This window comes from Macaca fascicularis, chromosome X (assembly GCF_037993035.2).
Source record: "Macaca fascicularis isolate 582-1 chromosome X, T2T-MFA8v1.1".
Lineage (NCBI taxonomy): Eukaryota > Metazoa > Chordata > Mammalia > Primates > Cercopithecidae > Macaca > Macaca fascicularis.
The window spans coordinates 44465854-44487528 of record NC_088395.1 but is presented as its reverse complement, the minus strand read 5'-3'; the positions used below and the strand labels follow the sequence as shown (position 1 = coordinate 44487528).

Genomic DNA, 21675 nt, shown 5'->3' with positions numbered 1-21675 from the left:
TTTGCCAGTTTTTTCCATTGCTTTTATGGAAGAACAGACTTTTGAAATTCCTTATTCCACCATCTTCAATAACATCTTCAATAATTTGGGTGTTAAATTTTGTTAAGTACTTTTTCTGCGTCAATTGATATGATCATATAATTTTTCTTTTCTTTTTTTTTTTTTTTTTTTTTGAGACGGAGTCTCACGCTGTTGCCCAGGCTGGAGTGCGGTGGCGCGATCTCGGCTCACTGCAAGCTCCGCCTCCCGGGTTCCCGCCATTCTCCTGCCTCAGCCTCCTGAGTAGCTGGGACTACAGGCGCCCGCCACCGCGCCCGGCTAATTTTTTGTATTTTTAGTAGAGACGGGGTTTCACTGTGGTCTCGATCTCCTGACCTTGTGATCCGCCCGCCTCGGCCTCCCAAAGTGCTGGGATTACAGGCTTGAGCCACCGCGCCCGGCCATCATATAATTTTTCTTCTCTGGATTTAAATGAGGGTTTATGTGGATTGATTTTCAAATATAGAACCAGCCTTATATCTCTGGGAAAAATCTCCTTTGCTCATAATGTGTAATTATTTTATATGTTGCTCAATTCTATTTGCTAATATTTTCTTAAGTACTTTTGTGCCTATATTCATGATGGTTATTTGTCTGCAGTTTTATTTTTTTCTGGTTTTGGTATCAGAATAATATAGGCTTGATAAAATTAGTTGGGCAATGTTTCCTCCTTTTTTATTCTTTTGGAAAAGATTTTGTAGATTTGGTGCTAAATCTTTTCTAAATGTTTGATAGATATCACTTGAAATTTATGTTTAGTAGAATTCATATGGGCCTGAGGATTACTTTCTTGGGAGTTTTAAAGTTACAAATTCAGGGCTGAGCATGGTGGCTCACTCCTGTAATCCCAGCATTATGGGAGGCCAAGGCAAGAGAATCAGTTGAGGCCAGGAGTTTGAGACCAGCCTGACCAACATGGTGAGACCTCTGTTCTTTACAAAAAATTTAAAAATGGGGGTGGTGTGAGATGGTGGAATAGAAGGCCCCACTGATCATCTCCCCTGCAAGGACACTAATTTAACAGCTATCCACACACACAAAAAGCACCTTTGTAAGAACCAAAAACCAGGTGAGAACTCACAGTACCTAGTTTTAACTTCATATCACTGAAAGAGGCACTAAAGAGATAGATAAAACAGTCTTGAATCGCCCATGCCACTCCTCCCCTCTCCCCCATCCCCTGGCAGCCAAGGTGTGGTGTGGATAGTGTTTTTGTGCCCCGAGGAGAGGGAGAGCCAGCAATTGTGAGTCATTGAACTCAGCGCTGCCCTTGTTATAGCACAAAGCAAAACCAGACCAAATGTAGCTGATGCCTGCCCATGGAGGGTGCACGTAAACCAGCCCAAGCCAAAGGAGAATCACAGATCCCAGTGGTCAGAACTGGAGTTCTGGCAGGCCTTGCCACAACTGGCTAAAGTGCTCTGGGGCCCCAAATAAACTTGAAAGGCAGTCTATCCCACAAGGACTGCAACTCCTAGGTGAGTCCTAGTGCTGAACTGGGCTCAGAGCCAGTGGACTAGGGGGAACGCAACCTACTGAGATACCAGCTGGGGCAGCTAAGAGATGGCTGGCATCACCCCTCCCCTAGCCCCAGGCTGTGCAGCTCAAGGCTTCAAAAGAGACCCCTTCCTTCCACTTGAGGAGAGGAGATGAAAGAGTGGGGAAGACTTTGTCTTGCATCTTAGATGCCAGCTCAGTCACAGCAGGATAGGGCATGGATCAGAGTCGTGAGGCCCCCTTTCTGGGCCCTAGCTCCTGGACATTCCTAGACACACCCTAGGCCAGAAGAGAACCCGCTACCTTGAAGGGAAGGACCCAGTCCTGGCAGGATTCATCACCTGCTAACTGAAGAGTCCTTGGGCCTTGAATAACCAGCAGCGATACCCAGGTACTACATCAAGTGTCTTTCGGTGAGACACTGAGGCTTGCTGGCTTCATGTGAGACTCAGCACATTAGCTGTGGTGGCTATGGGGCAAGATTCCTCCTACCCGAGAAAAGTAGAGGGAAAAGTAAAGGGGACTTTGTCTTGCACCTTAGGTACCAACTTGGCAACTGGGCGGGTAGAGCACCAAGCGGGCTCTTGGGGTCCCTGATTCCAGGACTTGGCTCTCGGATGGCATTTCCGGACCTGCTCTCGGCCAGAGGGGAGGCTAGTCCCCTGAAGAGTGAGTCCCAGGCCAGGCAGCATTCACTAAAAGGTAACTGAGGAGCCCTTGGGCCTTGAGGGGAGCATCGGTGGTAGTCCCCAGAGGCCTGTGGTAGCAATGGTCATGAGGTGAGGATCCTCTGCCTTTGGAAAGGAGAAGGATGAATGGGAAGGACTGTGTCTTGTGGTTTGAGTGCCAGCTCAGCTGCAGTACAATAGAACACCAGATGAACTTCTAAGGTTTTTGACTCTAAAGTTTTGACGGCAACTCTGGATCTGCCCAGGTCCTTGGGGGAGTTCGCTGCCTTGAAGGGAAGAACATAGGCCTGGTTGGCTTTGCCACCTGCTGATTGTAGAGGCCAAGGACTTTGAGCAAACACAGGTGGAAGCCAGGGAGTGGTTATAGCAGGCCTTGGGCAAAATCCAGCACTCTGCTGGTATCGGGTGTGATTCAGCACAGTGACAGTGGTGGTAGCCACAGGGGTGCTTGTGTCACTCCAGCCCCACCTCTAGGTGGCTCAAAACAGAGAGAGACTCCATTCATATAGAAGAAAGGAAGGGATGAGAACAAGAGTCTCTGCCTGGTAATCCAGAGAATTCTGGATCTTGTCGAAGACCATCAAGGCAGTACCTCTATGAGTCTGCAACAACCATACCATTACTGGGCTTGGGGTCCCCCCTAAAGCAGATACAGATTAGATCACAACACTCAAGTCCTTTCAAGTATCTGGAAAACCTTTCCAAGAAGGACATGTACAAACAAGCTCAGACTGCAAAGACTACATAATAAATACCGAATTCTTCAATGCCCAGACACAAATGAACATCTATAAGTATCAAGGCAGTCCAGGAAAACGTGACCTCACCAAATGAAGTAAATAAGGCACCAGGGACCAATCCTGGAGAAACACATATGTGACCTTTCAGACACAGAATACAAAATAGCTGTTTTGAGGAAACTCAAAGAAATTCAAGATAGCACAGAGAATTCCGAATTCTGTCAGATAAATGTAACAAGGAGACTGAAATAATTTAAAAGAATCAAACAGAAATTCTTGAGCTGAAAAATGCAATTGGCATACTGAAGAACACATCAGAGTCTTAATAGCAGAACTGATTGAGCAGAAGAAAGAATTAGTGAGCTTGAAGACAAGTTATTTGAAAATACACTGTCACAGGAGACAAAAGAAAAAAAATGAAGCATGCCTACAGGATCTAGAGAATAACCTCAAAAGGGCAAATCTAAGAGTTATTGGCCTCAAAAAGGAGTTAGAAAAAGAGATAGGGATAGAAAGTTTATTCAAAGTGATAATAACACAGAACTTCCCAAACCTAGAGAAAGACATCAATATCCAAGTACAAGAAGGCTACAGAACACCAACCTGATTTAACACAAAGAAGCTTACCTCAAGGCATTTAATAATGATTAAACTCCCAAAGGTCAAGGATAAAGAAAGGATTCTAAAAGCAGCAAGAGAGAAAAAAAATAAATAAATAACATACAATAGAGCTCCAATATGTCTGGCAGCAGACTTCTCATTGGCAACCTAATAGGCCAGGAGGGAGTGGCATGACATATTGAAAATACTGAAGGAGGCTGGGCGTGGTGGCTTATGCCAGTAATCCCAGCACTTTGGGAGGCCGAGGTGGGCGGATCACCTGAGGCCAGGAGTTTGAAACCAGCCTTGACCAACATGGCGAAACCCTGTCTCTACTAAAAATACAAAAATTAGCTGGGCATCGTGGCATCCACCTATAATCCCAGCTACTAGGGAGACTGAGGCAGGAGAATCACTTGAACCTGGGAGGTGGAGGTTGCAGTGAGCCAAGATCGCACCATTGCACTCTAGCCTGGGCAACAAGAGCGAAACTCCGTCTCAAAAAAAAAAAAAAAAAAAAAAAAGAAAAAGAAAAAGAAAAAAAGAAAATACTGAAGGAAAAAAACCTTTTACCCTAGAATAGTACATTCAGCAAAAATGTCCTTCAAACATGAAGGAGAAACAAAGACTTTCCCAGACAAAAGCTGAAGGATTTCATCAATACCAAACCTGTCTTACAAGAAATGTGAAAGAGAATATTTCAATCAGAAGGAGAAGGGTATTAATGACCATTAAGAAATCACCTGAAGGTACAAAACTCACAGGTAATAGTAAGTACACAGAAAAACAGAGAATATGTTACCACTGTAATTGTGGTGTGTAAACTACTCTTAAGTAGAAAGACTAAATGATGAACCAATAAAAAATAAGAACTACAACTTTTCAAGACATAGTATAAGATATAAATAGTAACAATAAAAAGTCAAAAAGCAGGGGGACAATGTGAAGGCATAGAGTATTAGTTTTCTCTTTGCTTGCTTATTTGTTTATGCAAACAGTGTTAAGTTCTTAGCAGCTTAAAATGATGGGTTATAAGAGAGTATTTGCAAGCCTCATAGTAATCTCCAGTAAAGAAATGTACAATGGATACACAAAAAACAAAAAGTAAAAAACTAAATCATATTACCAGAGAAAATCATCTGCCCTGAAAGGAAGACAGGAAGAAAAGAAAAAAGGGAGAGAAGACCACAAAACAACTGAAAACACATAACAAACTGGCAAGAGTAAGTCCTTACTTATCAATAATCACATTTAATATAAATGGACTAAACTCGCCAATCAAAACACATAGACTGGCTGAATGGATAAAAAGACCCATTGATCTGTTGCCTACAAAAAACACACTTTTCCTATAAAGATACACATAGACTGAAAATAAAGGGCTGGAAAAAGATATTCCACGCCAATGGAAACCAAAAAAGAGCAGGAGTAGCTATACTTATATTAGACAAAATAGATATCAAGATAAAAACTATAAGAGACAAAGAAGGTCACTATACAATCATAAAGGGGTCAATTCAGCAAGAGGATATAACAATTTTAAATATATGTGCACTCAACAGTGGAGCACCCAGATGTATAAAGTGAATATTTTTAGAGCTAAAAAGAGAGATCAACCCCAATACAATAAAAGCTAGAGACTTCCAGACAGAAAATCAACAAAGAAACATCAGATTCAATCTACACTATAGACCAAATGGATCTAATAGATATTTAGAGAACATTTTATTCAACAACTACAGAACATGCATTCTTTTCCTCAGCAGAGGAATCATTCTCAAGGATAGACTGTAGGTTAGGTCACAAAACAAGTCTTAAAACATTCAAACAATTGAAATAATATCAAGCATCTTCTCTGACCACAATGGAATACAACTAGAAATCAATAACAAGATAAATTTTGGAAACTATACAAACACATGGAAATTAAACAATATGCTCCTGGACGACCAGTGGGTCAATGAAAAATTAAGAAGGAAATTGAAAAATTTATTGAAACACGTAATGGAAACAAAACATACCAAAACCTATGTGATACAGTGACTAAGAGGGAATTTTATAGTTATAAGCGCCTACATCCAAAAAGAAGAAAAGCTTCAAATAAACAACCTAACAATACATCTTATAGAACTAGAATAGCAAGAGCAAACCGACCCCAAAATTAGTAGAAGGAAAGAAATAATAAAGATCAGAGCAGAAATAAATGATATTGAAATGAAGAAAACAATACAAAAGATCAATGTAACAAATTTGAAAAGTTAAAAAAAAAAAAAAAAACCCTTTAGCCAGACTAAGAAAAAAAGAGAGAAAATCCAAATAATCAAAATCAGAGCTGAAAAAAGAAACATTATAACTGATACCACAGAAATTCAAAAGATCATTAGTGGCTACTATGAAGAACTATATGTGAATATATTGGAAAATCTAGAAGAAACCAACAAAATTCAGCCAGTCGTGGCGGCTTGCACCTGTAATCCCAGCAGTTTGAAAGGCCACTTGAGCCCAGGAGTTTGAGACCAGTCTGGGCAATATAGTGAGACCCCGTCTCTACAAAAAATACAAAAATTAGTCAAGTGTGGTGGCATGAGCCTGTAGTCCCAGCTACTCAGGAGGCTGAGGTGGGAGGATCACCTGAAGCCTGGGTAGGTTGAGGCTGCAGTGAGCTGTGATTGCACCACTGCACTCCAGCTTGAACAACAGAGTAAGACCCTGTCTCAAAAAAAAGAAATGGACAAATTCCTAGACACATACAACCAAAAACAAGTAACCGAATTGTATCCCTGATGAATATTGATGCCAAAATTCTCAGTAAAATACTAATAAACCAAGTTCAACAATACATTAAAAAGGTAATTCATCATGACCAAGTGGGATTAATCACAATGCAAGACTCGTTCAACATAATCAATGTGATACATCATATCAACAGAATGAAGGACAAAAAACCATATGATCATTTCAATTGATGCTGAAAAATCATTTGATAAAATTCAACATCCTTTCATGATAACAACCCTTAAAATCTGGGTATAGAAGGAACATACTTCAACATAATAAAAACCGTATATGACAGACCCATAGCTAGTATCATACTGAATGAGGAAAAATTGAAAGTCTTCCTCCAAGATCTGAAACACGACAAGGATGCCCACTGTCACCACTGTTATTCAACATAGTACTGGAAGTCCTAGCTAGAGTGATCAGACAAGAGAACGAAATAAAGGGCATCCAAATTGGAAAGGAAGAAGTCAAATTATCCTTGTTTGCAGATAATATGATATTATATTTGGAAAAATGTGAAGACTCCATCAAAAAACTATTAGAAGTGATAAATAATTCAGTAGGGTTTCAGGATACAAAATCAACATAAAAAATCAGTAGCATTTCTATATGCCAACAGTGAATAATCTGAAAAATAAAATAAAAAAGTAATCCCGTTTACAATAGCTACAAATAAAATTAAATACCTAGGAATTAACCAAAGAAGTGGAAAATCTCTATAATGAAAACTATAAAATACTGATGAAAGAAATTGAACAGACACCAAAAAAATGGAAAGATATTCCCATGTTCATAAATTGGAAGAATCAATATTATTTAAATGTTCATACTACCCAAAGCAATCTACAGACTCAATGCAATCCTTATCAAAATACCAATGACATTCTTCACAGAAATAGAAAAAAAATCCTAAAATTTATGTGGAACCACAAAAGACCCAGAATAGCCAAAGCTATCCTAAGCAGAAAGAAGAAAACTGGAGGAAACACATTATCTGACTTCAAATTATCCTACAGAGCTATCATAACCAAGACAGCATGATACTGGCATAACCACAGACACACAGACTAATGGAACAGAATAGGGAACCTAGAAATGAATCCATATACCTACAGTGAACTCATTTTTCAACAAAGGTGCCAAGAACATACACTGGGGAAAAGACAGTCTCTGCAATAAATGGTGCTGGGAAAACTGGATATTCTATGCATAGCAATGAAACCACCATGCTTATCTAATTTAAAAAATATTTTTTAGAGATGGGGTCTCACTATGTTGCCCAGGCTGGTCTTCAACTCCTGAGCTCAAGTGATCCTCCAGTCTCAGCCTCCCAAATAGCAGGGATTACAGACAGGAGCTGTAAAAATACACTGCACCTGTAAAAATAATTCTATTCTCTTCAAGAGATATAAAATAAAATAAAATAAGATATCCTTTTTCAAATTAGCAGATTGGAAAGATTAAAAAGACTAACAAAGTGGTATGGTTGCAGTAAATCAGTTATCACTGACAACATAGAGAGAAGGTAAGAGGAAAACATAAATACAAAACAAAAGAGAAAAAAAGCAATGTTATTCACAAAATGACAATATTCAGCGTTGGTAAGGTATAGGCCAGAGTTTCTCAACCTCAGCACTGTTGACATAATTCTTTGTTGCGGGGAACTGTCCTGTGTATTGCAGTATGTTTTGCAGCATTCCTGGCCTCTACCCACTAGATACCAGTAGCATCTCCAACTTCTGTCCCCAGATTCTATATTATTTTTGAATTTATCTCTTGGTACAGATTTTTAGTGGTTGCCCTAGGCATTACATTATACACCCATCAGTTATCACAGCCTTCTAGTGTCTACATTTTACCACTGTTTTTTACCAAGTTTTTTCAAGAACTTCCTTTAGCCATTCTTTTAAGGTATGTCTGCTAGTGACAAATTCTCTTAGTTTTCCTTTATCTGAAAGTGTCTTGATGTTCCCTTTATTCCTGAAGTGTATTTTCACTGGATATAGCGTTCTGGGTTAACAGTTCTTGTTTTAGCACTTGAAATTTATTTTTGTTATTTTCTTCTTATCTAAATGGTTTCTGATAAGAAATCCACTGCCACTTGAGTTGTTTTCCCCATCAGTAAAGTCTCATTCATCTTCTTTTGACTTCTGTATGTCTATTCTTGTGCCTGAGCCACATTGTCTTGATTACTTTAGCTTTGTAGTAAATATTGAAATTGGGAAGTTTGAGTTTCTCAACTTTGTTCTTTTTAAAGATCATTTTGACTATTCTCAGTCCTTTAAATTTCCATATGAATTTTAGGATCGGTTTGTCAATGTCTGCAAAGTAGTCATTTTGAACATTGGTAGGGATTGTGTTGAGTCTATAGATCAATTTGGGGAGTATTGTGAGCTTAGCAATATTAAATCTTCTGATCCATAGATACAGGTTGTCTTTCCACTTATTTAGGCCTTCTTTAATTTTTTTCAATGATGTTTTGTAATTTCCAGTGTACAAGTCTAGCACTTTTTCTGTTAAATTTATTCCTGTTTTATTATTTTTCATGCTGTTGTGTAAGATACTCTCTTGAACCATAAAGATGAGGGCCATAAACTAGGAATGGCAAAACAGAAACTGGTAGGAGCCAAGACACCCTACACAGTTCAATACCAAAAGAGCTCTGTGCCACCTACCAAGACATTTATATAACAGGAAAATAAACTTTTATCTTGTGCAAATGAGTGTATTTTGAGTGATCCGTCACTCACATATGAGCTAATCTTAATGAATTTAACTTGTGATGCCATTCATTCATTCATTCAAGTATCTATTGAACATATAAAATGTTGTAACACCATGCTAGACCCTCAAAGAGATGAAAAAGACGTGTAAATTTCAAACCAAGCTACTTAAGAGACTCTCGAGTAGTTGGAGAGATGAGATATTCACACTGATAATATTTATTGAACAACGACAAAGTACCGTTTGTCTACTTTAATGAATAGCATAGACCATGCTTGCCTGAACAAGCGAGAGAAAACGGGAGAGAGTGGGAATAGAAGAGATCCCTGGACTCGATTCTTAGAGAAAGATTTGAGGGAGAAATCTTCAACTGGAAAAGAAAGATGCTGAAGCATTTCAGATAGAACATTGAGATGAGCAGAAACAATGTTAACAAAACCTAAAAATAGAAGTGAAGATGGCAGGAAAACTGAAGGGACAGTGGAGAAGGGGGCCAAGGACCCCATGAGAGAACTGAGTGCCCAGCTACAGTCTGTGGGTAAGGTGAGGATCCTCCCATTACGTGGGCTAGACTGGTTTGATTTGGTGGCATACCAAGGGAGGAGCAGTGGGGCCATCAGGCCTTAAGTGCAATCAATAACTTGCTGATTATCTATAGGGAATCTAAAAACAATATTAAAGCCAACTTAAAATCAGTCTGCTTTTTATTGCATTGGCAATTCTAAACAATGTCAGTGATAAAATACTCCTCCCTCAAGAAATCTTTTGTCAGTCTACGGCAGTGCTGTCCAATAGAAATATAATGCAAGTGATGTGTTATTTTAAATTTCCCATTAAGAGATAGGCAATATAAAAATAAGTAAATTGCAAAAGCTTAAGGTAAAAATGTGGGCTGATGAAGTTAAAATGTAGAGATTTTGTAGAGGTTTTTTAAATTTTTTTTTTTTTTTTTTTTTTTTAGAGACAGTGTCTAGCTCTGTTGCCCATGCTGGAGTGCAGTGGCATGATCCGTAGTTCACTGCAGCCTCGAGCTCCTGGGCTCAAGCAATCCGCCTGCTTCAGCCTCCTGAGTAGCTAGGACTACAAGTGTGCACCACCCCATCCAGCTATTTTTAAAAATAAATTTTGTAGAGATGAGGTCTCACTATGTTGACCAGGGTAGTCTCAAAACTCCTGGCTGCAAATGGTCACCTCACCTCAGCCTCTTGGAGTGCTTGGATTATAGGCATGAGCCTCTATTCTTTTCTTTGTGATCTAAGATAAGTTTTCATCTCTTTAAAATATCTTGTTATATCTGTAAAATGTTTTTTGTAACCCTCATGGTAACCACAATACTAAAACCTATGATAGAGTTACTTTAAAAAAAAAAAAAACCAGAGACAGCTGGGCATGGTGGCTCACGCCTGTAATCCCAGCACTTTGGGAGGCCGAGGCAGGTAGATCATGAGGTCAGGGGTTTGAGATCAGCCTGGCCAACATGGTGAAATCCCGTCTCTACTAAAAATACAAAAATTAGCTGGGTGTGGTGGTGGTGTGTACCTGTAATCCCAGCTACCTGGGAGGCTGAGGCAGGAGAATAGCTTGAACCTGGGAGGCAGAGGTTGCAGTGAGCCTAGACTGTGCCATTGCACTCCAGCCTGGGCAACAGAGCAAGACTCCATCTCAAAAACAAAACAACCAAACAAAAAAACCAGAGACAAATTAAAACATATTATCAGAGAAAGTCACTTAACCACAAAAAAAGACGGTAGGAAAGGAAGAATGGAAGAGAGGAGTTATAAAATAACCAGAAAAGCAGCAACAAAATGGCAGTAGTAAGTCCAGTAGGGATTGATAAATAATATCAATAATAATACTGAATGTTAATCAATTCTCTAATGAAAACATATGGAGTGGCTGAATGGATAAACAAGACCAACTATATGCTGCCTATTAAAAAAAAAAAAAACTTCACTTACAAAGACACACAGACTGAAAGTAAAAGGATGGAAAAAAAAATATTCCATGTAAGTGGAAAACAAAAAAGAACAGGAGTAGCTATACTTATATTACATAAAATAGAGTACAAGTCAAAGAATGTAAGAAGAGACAAAGAAGGTCACTGTATAGTGATAAATAGGTCAATTCACCAAGAGGCTATAACAATTATAAATATCTATGCACCCAACGCTGGAGCTCCCATGTATGTCAAGCAAACATTAATAGTTCTAAAGGGAGAGATAGACTGCAATGCCATAATAGTAAGGGACTTCAACACCGTGCTCTCAATAATGGACAGGTCAGCCAGTTAGAAAATCAACAGAAAAGTGTTGGAGTTAAACTACACACTAGACCAAATAGGTCTAACTGACATTTAAAGAATATTTCACCCAAGGGCTACAGAATACCACATTCTTTTTATCAGCACATGGAACATTCAACATATAGACCATACCTTTGGCCACAAAACAAGTCTCAACAAATTCAAAAAAATAGAAATCATATCGTGTCTTTTCTGACTACAATGGAATAAAATTAGAAATCATTAACAATTGGAATCCTGGAAAACACACAAACACGTGGAAATTAAACAACATGTTCCTGAATGACCAATGAGTCAATGAAGAAATTAAGGAGATTTAAAAATTGTTTGAAACAAATGAAAATGAAAATATAGCATACCAAAATACAAAAGTAGTACTAAGCAGTACTGGGATATAGTAAAAGCAGTACTAAGAGGGAAGATATTAGCAATAAATGCCTATATCAAAAAAGTAAAAATACTTCAAACAAACCACCTAACAATGTGTCTCAAGGAACTAGAAAAGCGAGAACAAATGAAACCCAAAATCAATAGAAGAAAACAAAGAGTAAAGATCAGAGCAGAAACAAATGACATAGGGACTAAAAAAAATGCAAGAGATTAACAAAATGAAAAGTTGGTTTTTGAAAAGATAAACAAAATAAATCTTTAGCTAAACTGCCTAGCAGAAAAAGAGAGAAGACCCAAATAAATAAAATCAGAAAAAGGAGAGATAACAACCGAGATCACGAAAATAAAAAGAATCTTTAAAGCCTATTATGAGCAACTATATGCCAACAAGTTAGGAAATCTAGAAGAAATTGATAAATTCCTGGACATGTACAACCTACCAGGATTGAACCATGAAGAAACAGAAAACTTAATAAACCAATAATGAGTAATGAGATTAAAGCTGTAATAGAAGGTCTCCCATCAAAGAAAATCCCAGAGCCTGGTGGCTACACTGTTGAATTCTATCAAAATTTAAAAAAGGACTAACACCAATTCTACTCAAACTGTTCAAAAACATGGAAAAGGAGGGAACACTTCTAAACTCATTCTATGAGGCCAGAATTACCCGATACCAAAACCAGGTAAGAACACAACAAAAAAAGAAAACTATAGGCCAATATCACTGATGAACATAGATAAAAAAATCCTCAACAAAATACTAGCAAACCGAATTCAACAACACATTAAAAAAGGTCACTTATCATAATCAAGTGTGATTCATACCAAATGCAAATCAATAAAAATGATACATCACATTAGCAGAACCAATAACAAAAACCATATGATCTTTTCAAGAGATAATGAAAAAACATTCAAAAAAATTCAACATCTCTTTATCATAAAAACCATCAACAAACTAGGTATAGAAGGGAAATACCTCAAAATAATAAAGGCCATGTATGGCAAATCTGCAGCTAATATAATGAGTGGAAAAAGTAAACACCTTTTCTCTAGGATCTGGAATGAGGCTAGGATACCAACTCTCACCACTCTTATTAAACATAGCACTGGAGGTCCTGAGCACAGCCATTAGGCATGAGAAATAAATGAAATGCTTTCAAGTTGGAAAGGAAGAAGTGAAATTAGTTTTGTTCACAGACAACATGTTCTTATACATAGTCAATCCTAAGATGCCACCAAAAAATTGTTTGAACTGATAAATCATTCAGTAAAGTTGCAGTAGAAAAAAAATCAACATACAAAAATCGGTATTTCTATATGCTAACAGCAAACAATCTGAAGAAGAAATCAAGAAAACAATCCATTTATAATAGCTACAAATAATATTTTAAAAACCCAGGAATCAATTTAACCAAACAAGTGAAAGATCTATGCAAGGAAAACTACAATACACTGATGAAAGAAACTGAAGAACACACACACACAAAATCGAAAGATAGTCCATGTTCATGGGTTGGAAGAAGAATTAATATTGTTAAAATGACAATACTTCTCAAAGCAATTTACAAATTCAATGTAACCCCTATAAAAATACCAATGACATTCTTCATAGAAATAAAAATAATAATCTTAACATTTCTCTCTCTCTCTCCCTTCCTTCCTTCCTTCCTTCCTTCCTTCCTTCCTTCCTTCCTTCCTTCCTTCCTTCCTTCCTTCCTTCCTTCCTTCCTTCCTTCCTTCCTTCCTTTCTTTCTTTCTTTCTTTCTTTCTTTCTTTCTTTCTTTCTTTCTTTCTTTCTTTCTTTCTTTCTTTCTTCTTTCTTTTTTTTGAGACAGAGTGTCACTCTGTCACCCAGGCTGGAGTGCAGTGGCGCAGTCTTGGCTCACTGCAACCTCTGCCTTCCAGGCTCAAGCAATTCTCCTGCCTTAGCCTCCCGAGTAGCTGGGATTACAGGTGCCTGCCACCACGCCCAACTAATTTTTGTATTTTTAGTAGAGGTGAGGTTTCACCATGTTGGCCAGGCTGGTCTCGAACTCCTGACCTCAGATGATCCACCCGCCTTGGCCTCCCAAAGTGTTGGGATTACACGCGTGAGCCACAGTGCCTGGCCCAAAATCTTAACATTTCTATGGAACCACAAATTATCCCAAATAGCCAAAGCAATCCTGGGCAAAAAGACCAAAGCTGGAGGCATCACACTGCCTGACTTCAAAATATACTACAAAGCTATAGTAATCAAATCAGCATGGTACTGGCATAAAAACAGACACATACACCAATGGAACAGAGTAAAGTACCCAGATATAAATCCACACATTTACAGCCAACTGATTTTTTTTTATTGGTGTCATAGAACACTTATTGGGGAAAGGACAGTCTCTTCAATAAATAGTGCTGAGAAAACTGGATGGTTATCTAGAATAATGAAACTAGACCCCTATTTTTCACCATATGCAAAGATCAAATCAAAATGGATTAAAGACTTGCATCTAAGGCCTGAAACTATGAAACTACCAGAAGAAAACATTGAGGAAATGTATTCCCAAGCATTGGTTTGGGTAAAAAAAAAATAAAATTTTTGTGTAAGACCTAAAATGCAGAGGCAACAAAAACAAAAAACAGACAAATGGTATTACATCAAACTAAAAAGCTCCTGTACAACAAAGGAAACAATCAACAAAATGAAGGGACAATCCATAGAATGGTATAAAATATTTGCAAATTATCCATCTGACAAGGGACTGATGACCAGAATATATAAGGAGCTCAAAGAACTCAACAGCAAAAAAATCAAAAAAACAAAACAAAACAAAAAAAACCCCCAATTTTAAAAATGAGCAAAAGATCTGGATAGACATTACTCAAAAGAAGACATACAAATGGCCAATGGCTATATATAAAAAAAAATTCTCAGTCAGAAAACATCAGAGAAATGCAAGTGAAAACTACAATGAAATATCATCTCTCTCCAATTAAAATGGCTTTTATCTAAAAGACAAATAATGAATGGATATTGGTGAGGATGTAGATAAAAGGGAACCCTTGTACACCGTTGGTAGAAGTGTAAATTAACACAATCACTGTGGAAAACTGTATGAAGGTTACTTAAAAAACTTAAAAATGGAGGCCAGACGTGGTGGCTGACGCATGTAATCCCAGCACTTTGTGAGGCCAAGGGAGGCGGATCACTTGAGGTCAGTGAGTTTGAGACCAGCCTGGCCAACATCGTGAAATGCCGTCTCTACTAAAAATACAAAAATTAACCAGGCATGGTGGTGCCCGCCTGTAATTCCAGCTACTCAGGAGGTTGAGGCACAAGAATCACTTGAACCTGGGAGGCAGACGTTGCAGTGAGCTGAGATCAGGCCACTGCACTCCAGCCTGTGTGACAGAGCAAGACCTTGTCTCGAAAACAAACAAACAAACAAAACTAAAAATGGAACTGCCATATGATCCAGCAGTCCAGCAGTTCCACTACCAGGTATGTATCTAAAAAAAGGGAATCAATATGTCAAGGAGATATATGCACTTCCATGTTTATTGTAACACTATTCATGATAGTCAAAATAAGGAATCAACCTAAGTGTCCATCAATGAATAAATGGATGAAGAAAATGTGGTATATACACAATGGAATACTATTCAGTTAAAAAGAATGAGATCCTGTCATTTATTTCTTTATTTATTGGACAGGGTCTCATTCTATTGCCTAGGCTGCAGGGCAGTGGTGCAATCTCGGCTCACTGCAACCTCTGCCTCCTTGGCTCAAGCAGTCCTCCCACCTCAACCTCTCAAGTAGCTGGGACCAGAGGCATGAGCCACCACACACAACTAATTTTTGTATTTTTTTGGTGACAGGTTTTCACCATGTTTCCCACGCCGCTCTCAAACTCCTGGACTCAAGCAATCCACCTGCTTTGGCTTCCCAAAGTGCTGGGATTACAGGTGTGAGCCACTATACACAGCCAAGATCCTGCCATTTAAAGAAACATGGATGGAACTGGAGGTCATTATGGTAAGTGAAATAAGCCAAGCGCAGAAAGAGAAAATTTGCATGTTCTCTCATATTTGTGAGCTTTAAAAATGGATTTCATGAAGATAGAGATTAGATTGATGTTTCCCAGAAGCCAGAAAGGGTTGAGGAGAGAGGAGGCAAAGAGAGATTGATTAATGTGTACAAATATGCGGTTTGATAGAAGAAATAAGACCTAGTATTTGATAGATCAGTAGAGTGACTATAGTGTACAATAATCTATTGTAAATTTCAAAATAGCTAAAAGAGGATAATTAGAAAATTTTTAGCATGAAGAAAAGACAAATATTTAAGGTAATGGATATCTCAATTACATGAATTTGATCTTTACAAATTATGTGAATTATGTGAATTATTAAATTATCACATGTACCCCCAAAATATGTACATCTACTATGTATTAATACAAAAATTTAATAACAAACATTTCCCAATAACCACATTAAAAAAGGAATAAGTGAAGTTAATTTTAATAATATACTTAATTTAACACAACATATCCAAGACATTGTCATTTTAACATGCAATCAATACAAATATTATTAATAAAATATTTTACATAATTTTTAATGCTTAGAGTTTGAAATCTGATGTGTATTTTCCACTCACAGCATATTTCAACTTAAACTAGCTACACTGTAAGTGCTCAGTAGCTACATGTAGCTAATGGCTATTGTATTGGACAGAGCAGGTTTAAGGTCTAAACAAAAGCTATGATTTTGGTTGCCTAGTAATAATATATTAAGAGCTTCAATTTAGCACAATGTTATTACTTATCCTTTAATAAACATTGCAGTCTAAATGGTAGTCAGCTTCCAGAATTCCCAGGCATATAGTCAGTCCCTAAAACATGAGGATTGAGACACATGTATTTGTTTGGATATTAATTTTGTAATGGTTCACAGTTGTGAGAGCTGGTTTAGGCACCACTTTTGTCTCTAATTACTGTGGTGCTGCATATTCCTAAGAATAAAGAGTAGATTAGAGACAAGCAATAATATCATAGTGATTGTAAACCAGAAGAAACAGAACACGAGATGGTTCAATTCTATCATTTTATGTTAGCACTTGGAGTTTTTGTTTGTTTTTAAATTTAAAACAGTGAAGCGAAGTACAAACTGTGGCATCTATTTTTTCTCAGTTTTTAGGCTAGCCAAGTAAAGCAGTGGGAGTGGAGAAGGAACAAAGAAATCTATAACTGCTTGTGATCAATTAGTTGTAAACACCGCTGCACTCACACCAGCCTGTGATATCTGATATTTTTGATGGTGAGTGAAAATATTAGTTCACATGAAATATATTTGTGTATTTAAATAACATTGTTGTCTTAGTTCATTTGGACTGTTACAACAAAATACCATGGGCTGGGTAGCGTATACACAAAATAAATTTGTTTCTCACCGTTCTGGAGGCTGAGAGGTCCAGGATCAAGGCACCCACAGATTCAGTGTCTGATGAGCCCCATTTTCTGACTTATGGATGATGCCTTCTTGCTGTGTCTTCACATGATGGAAAGGCAAACAAGCTTCCTCAGGTCTCTTTTACAAGGACACTAATTCCATTCATGAAGGCTCTGCTTTCATGAGCCACTCACTTCCCCAAGGCCCACCTCCTCATACCCTCACAATGGGGGTTAGGATTTCAACATATGCATTTTGGGGGGACACAAACATTGAAACCATAGCAATTTTGAAATTTGAAGTATATTATTTTTAATTGTTAATTGCTTATTTTTAAGCTAAAAAATCAAAACAATAATGATTACTACATTTTCTCATATAGAGATGGATGTGTTAAAAAATGATCTACTCTTGAGTGTCACATTCAGTAGGTAGGTTACTGGTTTGACCAGAGAATGTTTCTTTCACATTCCTCCTTCCCATCCATACATATCCCTTTTTATTAAAAAAAAAAAAATCATAAACAATACTGTGACCTCTACTGACCGAATGTAAAGTAGTTCAAGTCGTGGACTGTGGCCAAGTCCACACAGAAAAGTTCTTGTTATTGCCTCCTAAAGAAAAATGCCCACAGCCTCTGAGAACATGACTCGTGGTGAACTCATCCTGTCCACTGCAATTATGACAACATTCATTCCCACATAGAGAAAACTTAATCAGAGCCAAGGAATGTACCTCGGTGCCTGATAGAAAAAGTACCATCTCAATGCAAATGTGTTTAAGTAATTAATTATAGGCTAGAAAATGATGGTACTGAAACTAAGACACTTAAAAATAAATTAAGCCATTTGTAGATTCTGTAACTTGGAGGGCAGATGCCATTTTGTGAATGGGAAGTTTGACATTGGACATTCTAATTAAATGAGCTTGGATACTTTATAGGATAAATCTACGGGCCTAAAATCAAACAGCATATAATGAAAACTTGCTATAACATGGTTAATTTATGTGATAGGCGTCACTCTTACCCCGTCCCTATATTAATATGGAGAAAGTTCTGCCGTATGCCTGACTGAATAAGCATATTCCCTCTAGAGCATATAGAGTGAAGTCCATATGCTTCCCCGAGGATGTTCCTTCTATTTCTGAACTGTTTCTTGGCCCTCAATAAATACAGGCTTTATTTTGTTGGTGTATGTATTTGACCTTACTAGTTTCTTTTTAAAATTTTAGTTATCTTGCACTATCATTTATTGTAATATTATATGTCTATCTCGAGTGGCATTTATTACAATCTCTAACTTACAGATCTTTATATAGATCCTTCTCCTTCAAAATTGTTGAAACCATAAAAAGCATCAGAATGTAAGTACTCTTATCATACTGCAAATCTTTATTTTTTTATTCTTATGCTGTTAGAATTCCAAACTATTTTAGATGGCAGTTCGGTATCTGAAATGATTAATCTACCCATTCTTTGCACATAGCTATTTGTATGAAACACATAGTCTTTAAACAGACAAGTTATCAATAGGTACAACCTTTAAGTGAATGAAAAACTCATTGCAAAACGACTCCCTACTTTGAATCTGTGATCTTATGGCCTTTTGGATGTCACTCTCCTCATCCAGAAAAAAATTGTTCACATGCAAAAGACCTTTGGGCATAACATGACATTTATAATGTATAGAGTGTGCATTTCATGTTTATTTCTCATGTATTTCCCTGGCTAAAGACTAATATGCAATCTACAACATCCAAATAAATGATTTAACGTATTTTATACAACACATGTTCAAGTAATTAATTTTCTCATGGAAATGTCATACCATTTAACTCATAGTTATGAGCCAAATATTTGTGCAGTAGTTGGTAATGAATATATGCATAATCACAGATTGCCCTATTTTCTTTGTGCTCAAATGTAATTTAAAGGGACAGAATTAGGGTGCAGCAGACTTCACATTATTTACTGCTTGATACATAGTAGGTTCTCAATAACTGCTTGTTGGATGAATAAATACATGATTGAACTGTAAACAGATTTTTACCAAATCTTACGAATTTAGGTTTTTGGTTAGTCTTACTAGAGTCGTATTATGATATTATGAACACGATTAACTGTGTGTGATATGTTTTGAAAATACTTGGTTGTCAAAGAATGAGGGAAAAATAATTATGGATATATGTAAGCAAGAAATGATATAAAAACTTATATGCATCAAGTAGGGAACATCTGTATATGTCAGGTTATTTCCAGCAGCAGGTAACAGAAATAAGGCTCAAACTGGTTTAAAAATAAGAAAATCCATTACAGTTGAGTATCCCTAATCTAAATATCTGAAATCCAAAATGCTCCAAAATGCATTGATATAATGCCACGAGTGGAGAATTCCACACATAAGTATTTAAAACAAGCTTTGTTTTATACACAAATTTATTTAAAATAGCATATAAAATTACCGTCAGTCTATATGTATAAGGTGTATATGAAAAAGAAATGCATTTCATGTTTAGACTTGGATCCCATCCCTAAGATATATCATTATGTACATTCCAAAATCTGAAAAAAATTCCAAATCCACAATAGGTCTAGTCCCAAGCATTTCAGGTACAGGATACTCAACCTGTGCCATGTCCAAAGGTAATGCAAGCCTTAGCTCACATTGTGTAGGCAAATAATGGCGTCCACTCCGACACTACTCTTCTTTAGAAGAGGAACTGAACTAGTCAATCAAGAAGTACAGGAATACCTTGGAGATATTGTGGATTTCGTTTCAGACCACCACAATTAAGCGAATCTTACAGTGAAGCAAATCACACAAATTTTTTGGTTTCCCAGTGCACATAAAAGTCATGCTTACACTATACTGTAGTCTGTTAAGTGTGCAATAGCCTCATGCCCAAAACGAAAAATGAAAAATGCTTTATTGCTAATAAATAAATGAAAGAATGAAAAAATGCTTTATTGCTAAAAAATGCTAATGATTATCTCAGCCTTCAGTGAGCTGTAATCTTTTTGCTGGTGGAGTCTTGCATCTATGCTGGTGGCTGCTGACTGATCAGGGTGGTGCTTGCAGAAGGTTGGGGTGGCTGCGGCAATTTCTTAAAATGAGAAAACAGTAAAGTTTGCCACATTGATTGACTTTTCCTTTCACAGCAGATTTCTCCGTAGGATGCAAGGCTGTTTGATAGCATTTTATCCACAAAATGTCTTTCAAAATTGGAGTCAATCCACTCCAACCCTGTTGCTGCTTTATTGACTAAGTTTATATAACATTTGAAATCCTTTGTTGTCATTTCAACATTGTTCACAGCATTTTCACCAGGAGTAGATTCCATCCCAAAAAAACACGTTATTTGCTTATCCATAAGAAGCAACTCCTCATCTCTTCAAATTTTATCATGAGCTAGCAGCAACTCAGTTACATCTTCAGGCTCCACTTCTGATTCTAAGTCTTCTGCTATTTTCAACACATCTGCAGTTACTTCCTCCAAGTCATTGATGAGGGTTGTAATCAACTTCTTCCAAACTCCTGTTCATGTTGATATTTTGACCTTCTCTCATGAATCATGAATATTCTTAATGGCATCTAGAATGGTGAACCCTTTGCAAAAGGGTTTCAATTTACTTTGTCCAGATTGATCAGAGGGATCACTCTCTATGGCAGCTACAGCCTTACAAAATGTATTTCTTAAATAATAAGACTTAAAGTCAAAATTACTCCTTGATCCATGGGCTGCAGAATGGATGTTGTGTTAGCAGGCATGAAAACAGCATTAATCTCCTTGTACATCTCTATCAGAGCTCTTGGGTGACCAGGTGTATTGTCAATGAGCAGTAATATTTGAAAAAATCTTTTTATTTTCCTAAGCAGTAGGTCCCAACAGTGGGCTTAAAATATTTAGTAAACTATGCTATCAACAGATGTGCTGTCATCTAGGCTTTGTTATTTCATTTATAGAGCATAGGCAGAGTAGATTTTGCATAGTTCTTAAAGGCTCTAGGATCTTTTGAATGGTAAGTGAGCACTGGCTTCAACTTGAAATCATCAGCTGCATTAGTCCCTATCAGGAGACTCAACCTGCCTTTTGAAGCTTTAAGCCACTCATTGACTTCTCCTCTCTAGCTATGAAAGTCCTAGATGGCATCTTCTTCCAATAGAAGACTGTTTCATATAGATTGAAAATCTGTTGTTTAGTGTAGCCCCCTTCATCAATGATCTTAGCTAGATCTTCTGGATAACTTACTGCAGCTTCTCCATCAGCACTTGCTGCTTCGCCTTGTACTTTTATGTTATGGAAACAGCTTCTTTCCTTAAACCTCATGAACCAACTGCTCTGCTAGCTTCCAACTTTTTTTTCTGCAGCTTCTTATCTTTCTCAGCCTTCATAGAATTGAAGAGAGTTAGGGCCTTGCTCTGAATTAGGCTTTGGCTTAATCCTAATCCAGAGCAAGGCCGCAACTCTCTTCAAT

The 21675-nt window shown here is 37.4% G+C and overlaps 1 long non-coding RNA gene across 1 annotated transcript in view; it reads left to right on the top strand.

Annotated features, from left to right (window-relative positions):
* The window catches only part of LOC135969053 (uncharacterized), a 43234-nt gene extending 26119 nt beyond the window's left edge, over nt 1-17115 (top strand). The window contains exons 4-5 of the long non-coding RNA XR_010584116.1: nt 15624-15780; nt 16940-17115. This is a non-coding gene — a long non-coding RNA (uncharacterized lncRNA). The remainder of the gene's footprint in view (nt 1-15623; nt 15781-16939) is intronic.
* Nucleotides 17116-21675: the final 4560 nt, after the last annotated feature.